This window comes from Rhinopithecus roxellana, chromosome 12 (assembly GCF_007565055.1).
Source record: "Rhinopithecus roxellana isolate Shanxi Qingling chromosome 12, ASM756505v1, whole genome shotgun sequence".
Taxonomy (NCBI): domain Eukaryota; kingdom Metazoa; phylum Chordata; class Mammalia; order Primates; family Cercopithecidae; genus Rhinopithecus; species Rhinopithecus roxellana.
In genome coordinates this window covers 71,090,006-71,096,005 of record NC_044560.1, presented here as the reverse complement: position 1 = coordinate 71,096,005, position 6,000 = coordinate 71,090,006, and positions in this window count along the sequence as shown.

Here is a 6,000-nt window from a genome sequence, read left to right as displayed (position 1 = left end):
GCTGTGTTTTTCAGCTTCATCAGGTCATTTATGTTCTTCTCTAAACTGGTTATTCTAGCTAGCAATTCCCATAACCTTTTATCAAGGTTCTTAGCTTCGTTGCATTGGGTTAGAACATGCTCCTTTAGCCCAGAGGAGTTTGTTATTACCCACCTTCTGAAGCCTACTTCTGTTAATTTCTCAAACTCATTCTCTGTCCAGTTTTGTGCCCTTGCTGGAGAGGAGTTGGCATCATTTAGAGAAGAGGCATTCTGGTTTTTGGAATTTTCAGCATTTTTGTGCTGTTTTTTCCTCATCTTTGTGGATTTGTCTACCTTTGATCTTTGAGACTGGTGACCTTTGGACTGGGTTTTGTGGGATGGGGGTTGGTTTTGTTGGTGTTGATGTTATTGTTTTCTGTTAGTTTTTCTTCTCACGGTTAGGCCTCACTTCTGCAAGTCTGTTGCAGTTTGCTAGAGGTCCACTCCAGACCCTGTTTGCCTGGTATCACCAGCAGAGGCTGCAGAACAGCAAGGATTGCTGCCTGCTCCTTCCTCCAAAAGCTATGCCCCAGGAGGGCACCGGTCTGATGCCTGCCAGAACTCTCCGGTATGAGGTGTCTGTCAATCCCTGTTGAGAGGTCTCTCCTAGTCAGGGACCCACTTGAGGAGGCAGTCTGTTCCTTAGCAGAGCTCGAGCATTGTGCTGGAAGAACCCTCCTTGTCAGGATCTGCTGCTCTCTTCAGAGCCAACAGGCAGGAACATTTAAATCTGCTGAAGCTGTGCCCACATCTGCCCCTTGCCCCAGGTGCTCTGTCCCAGGGGGATGGCAGTTTTTTATCTATAAGCTCCTGACCGGGACTGCTGCCTTTCTTTCAGAGATCCTCTGTCTGTGAGGAGGAATCTAGAGACACAGTCTGGCCACAGCTACTTTGCAGTGCTGTGTTGAGTTCCACCCAGTCCAAATTCCCAGCCTCCTTAGAACTGTCAGGAGAAAAATCACCTACTCAAGCCTCACTAATGGTGGATGTGCCCCTCTCCCCACTGGGCTCCATTTTCCCAGGTCAGCTTCAGACTGCTGTGCTGGCAGTGAGAATTTCAAGCCAGTGGTTGTTAGCTTGCTGAGCTCTGTGGGAGTGGAACCTGCTGAGTGAGATCACTTAGCTCCCTGGCTTCAGCCTCCTTTCCAGGGAAGTGAATGGTTCTGTCTTGCTGGGGTTCCAGACACCACTAGGGTACAAAAAAAAATATATTCCTGCAGCTAGCTTGGTGTTTTCCCAAAAAACTGCCCAGTTTTGTGCTTGAAACCCAGGGTCCTGATGATGTAGGCACAAGAAGGAATATCCTTGTCTGCAGATTGCAAAAACCGTGGAAAAGCATAGTATCTGGGCTGGATAGCACAGTCCTTCAGGGCTCCCCCTGGCTGAAGGAGGGAGGACTCTGGCTCCTCTCACTTCCCAGGTGAGTCAATGCCCCCACCCTGCTTCTCCATGGGCTGCATCCACTGCCTAATCAGTCCCAATGAGGTGAACAGGGTACCTCAGTTGGAAATGGAGAAATCACCTTCTGTGTTGGTCTCACTGGGAGCTGCAGACTGGAGCTGTTCCTATTTGGTCATCTTGCCAGATCTAAGACATGTTGAACATTTTTTATATACTTGTTAGCCATTTGTATGTCTTCTCTTGAGAAATATCTATTCAGATATTTTGCCCATTTTTTAAATAAGATTCTTTGTTTGCTTTTGAGTTGAGACCCTTGTATATTCTGAAGATTAGTCCTTTGTCAATTGAATAGCTTGCAAATACATTATCCCATTACATAAGATGACTCTCCATTCTGTTGATTTTTTCCTTTGCTGCACAAAAGCCTTTTAGTTTAACAGTCTCATTTGTCTATTTTTGCTTTTGTTGAGTGTGCTATTGAAGTTTTACCCATCAAATTTTTGCCTGGACAAATATCTGCAAGTGTTTTCCCTATGTTTTTCTGTAGTAGTTTTATAGCTTGGGGTCTTACATTTAAATATTTAATCCATTTTGAATTGATTTTTGCATATAGCATATTAATATCCATGTTTCCCAGCGCCAGTTAAAAACATACATTCCCCAATGTATATTGCTGGCCTCTGTGTCAAAAATAAGGTGACTTTAAATATGTAAATTTATTTCTGAATTCTCTATTCTGTTCCATTGGTCTATGTGTCTGTTTTTACTGTCAGGTCATTTTTCATAAAACTAAAACTCAACCCATTTCACATAAGTGACGTGAACAGAAACTCCTCATGGGTAAAAGTTTGAAATCTTCTAATGTGCAATCTTGGGCTACATATTTCAGTGTTCAGTGCTCCATTCTTCCACTCCTCTCTAGACCTTTGCTTTTATGCTTTGAGTGTAAGTCAGTCTTACCCACTAGAGTAAGTCCAGTTTAGGGTAGTGGCTGTGTCTAATTAATCTTCATACACTTCTCAGCACCTACTACAGTGCTGTGCATACAGTATATTTGCTTTCTATACACACACGTGCATATGGTTGTTTTTCTAGCTTGCAGGTCCTGCTTCCATTTGATATGAGACTCAGTGATCCCAGCTGAATCACTGAATCCCTCTCGCTATCACTCTACAGCCAGCTGCATAGAGTTCTTTGTGTGAAAATAAGCTTATTACCAAAACATTCCACACCTGAAATTCAGTCTATTCATTGGATGCTAATATTGAGACTGCTAGACATATATACATTAATTATTGTGTCATGTAACAATACTAAATTGTGAATTAATTTGATCTGTGACTATCTACTAGAAGGATTCCATAGACTGCAAACCAAGTGAACTGAAAAGTGAGGAAATGATGCTTCCTCATCCCCACCATCTAAATGAAAAATTCCCTAGAAAATGTTTCCCAGCTGTCTGACATAAAACAAAAGGCACAAAAAGTGTCCCCAACACATTGCACTAAACAGGAAAGAGTAGTTTTCTTAACATCTAGTCTATTTCCCAGAAATGAAGAGCTTATCCCTGCTTTCACTTTCAATTTGGGGCAGTTTTGGTAGTTTGAGTCTTTCTGAGAATTTGTCCGTTATGTCTAATTTAATTTGTTGGCATACAGTTTTTGATAGCATTACCTTAAAAATCTTTTTTTATTTTTGTAAGGTCAGAAGCAATGTCCCCCTTTTCATCCTCGATTTTAGTAATTTGAGTCTCTTGTTCTTCTGCCGGGTTTTTTTGTTCTGTTTTGGCCAGTCTAAAAAATCAGTTTTGTTTTGCCAATTTTGTTGATCTTTTCTAAGAACAGCTTTTGGTTTTACTGATTTTCTCTACTTTTGTCTTCTATTCTCTATCTCATTAATTTCTACTCTTAATTTCCAGAGTTCTTTATTATTTTCTTCTTTCTTCTAGCTTCATATTCAGTTTGCTCTTCATTTACTAGCGTCTTAAGGTAAAAGATTAGGTTATTGATTTGAGTTCTGATATTTTCTTACTAATTGCTCTAGAGCTTATCATATATATAATTTATGAGAATGTATCTCACATTTATGCTAAATCAGCTCCAACAAGACAATTTTTACTCTTGTAAGTCTAAAATACTAGTTTTTCTCACTTTTTTGATATTATTAAATACGTTAAATATATGTTCAAGCAATATAATATATTGTTATAATTAATTCATACAATTTTATGTCTTTTAAAGAAGCTGAAGGGGAAAGTATAAATGTATAGAGCTTGTTATATTAACTTACAGTTTCAGGTTCTCTTAACGTATTCCTGGGGGTTCAAGTTAACATCTGCTGTCATTTCTTTATTCCATTGCAGCTTTGCTCCTACCATCTTCTCTTGTCCTGTTCTTGTTAAGTATATCACGTTTCTATATGTTGTGGGCCTGAAACACAATTATATACATATTGTTTTATATAACTGTCTTATAAAAATTAGTTAAAAAGAGAAATAAGAAGAAATATGCATTTATACTGTCTTTTATAACTATGTAATTATCTTACTGGGGCTCTTTGCTTGTCCATGTGGATGGGTATTGCCATCTGGAGTCATCTGCTTTCTGCCTGAAAATCTTCTTTTATTAATAGTATTTCTTGTAAAGTCAATTATCCAGTAGCAAATTTTATTTGTTTCCAGGCTTGAATCTCCCCCTGGTTCACACTCTTTTTCAAAAAAAGTCAGTTTCTGTGGGAAAAGCTTTGGAGCTCTGATTTTATGGACTGCCTCTCTCTCTCTCTGGAAAATATCTCTGAGCCATGACCCCTTCAACTGGGCAGAGGTGATGGCTTCTGCTCTTTTCCAATTGCCCCTCCCAACATGGAAAAACCACCCTACAAGTGAACCAGAGTGAGGGTGACAGGCCAGGATTTCTCATTCTGCCATTCCCGAGCTAGAGCTGAAATCTTGCAAAAATTATAACTGAGAATATTATCAGGTGAAAGAAATCTGACCTGACTCTATCTTACTTCTAACCTCCAAGCTGTCCTTGTTCAACCCTGAGCATAGGCCGAACTGACATTGGAAGGAATTTAGTCAGCCCTTTCCGAAAATAAAACCCCTTCCTCCCTGAGGACTAGACTGACTTTGCAAGACTAACAAATCAGTCATGAGATTAGAAATTATGGTCTCGGAGTCATGTAGCTAGAGGCCACAAGATTCCAGACCTCTCCAATTGCCATCCAGGTCAATAAACTGGCTCATCTTGTCTTGTGGCCCCCACCAGGAACCAACTCATGCAAGAGGACAGCTTTGATGCCCTGTGAGTTCATCCCCAACCCAGCCAATCAGCACTCCCCACTTCCCAACCTCCTACCCACCAAATTATCCTCAAATGTCCTCCAAATGTTTCTGAGGGTCTCCACGTTTTCAGGGAGACCCAACTGAGTAATAATAAAACTTGAGACTCCCATACAGCCAGCTCTGTGTGAATTAAACTCTTTCTCTACTGCAATTCCCCTGTCTTGATAAATCAGCTCTACCTAGGCAACAGGCAAGGAGAACCTGTTGGACAGTTACAGAACCTCTGCTCTATGAGTGGGACTGGGAGAGGTTGGGAGCCCTTGACTTCTGGCCACACTCACCAGAAAGTTTGTCTTTACAACTCACTATTGGAGGGGATGAAAAATTCTGGTGGATTAGCACTCCTGATGGGATATATTATCCCTGCTTAGAATGTGAGAGAAGAGGCAGCCCCACCTTCTTTCCATAGCCCCCAGTATGGAAACTGGGGGCTTTTGTCAACTCGAACTGAAAATGAGGATGAAGAGGCCTGAGGGTCAAGTGTCACAGACTCTTGTTATTCTTACCAGAGTTATAGGAGTGCTCCTTCAATAGATGTTTCATTGTGATGTACGCTTCCAGGACAATTTGCAGAGATTTTAGATGGTTCAAATAATTTTGACAGATGTAAGAATGTTATGCTCTAAGAAGTAAAAGACTTTAAAGTAGTTTTAATAATAAAGGAGCTACAGTGTTAAGGAAGGATAGAAAGAGTTTAGATAAAATTATTTTATAAAATATGAATGAGAAAAGACATTATATCTGCATTTTATATACATCTAATATATAATTGTAATGTGTAAGTAAGAAATGCTTCGCCAGGCCTGGTGGCTCACACTTGTAATCCCAGCACTTTGGGAGGCCACGGTGGGTGGATCACCTGAGGTCGGGAGTTCAAGACCAGCCTGACCTACATGGAGAAACCCCATCTCTACTAAAACTACAAAATTAGCCGGGCATAGTGGTGCATGCCTGTAGTTCCAGCTACCTGGGAGGCTGAGGCAGGAGAATCGCTTGAACCTGGGAGGTGGAGGTTGCAGTGAGCCGAGATTGTGCCACTGCACTCCAGCCTGGACAACAAGAGTGAAACTCCATCTCAGAAAAAAAAAAAAAAAAGAGAAAAAAGAAAAAAAGAAATGCTCACACAAGGTTGGGTCTGGTGGCTCACACCTATAATCCCAGCAATTTCGGAAGCTGAGGCAGGGGGATCATTTGAAGGAAGGAGTTTAAGACCAACCTAAGCAACAAAGTGAAACC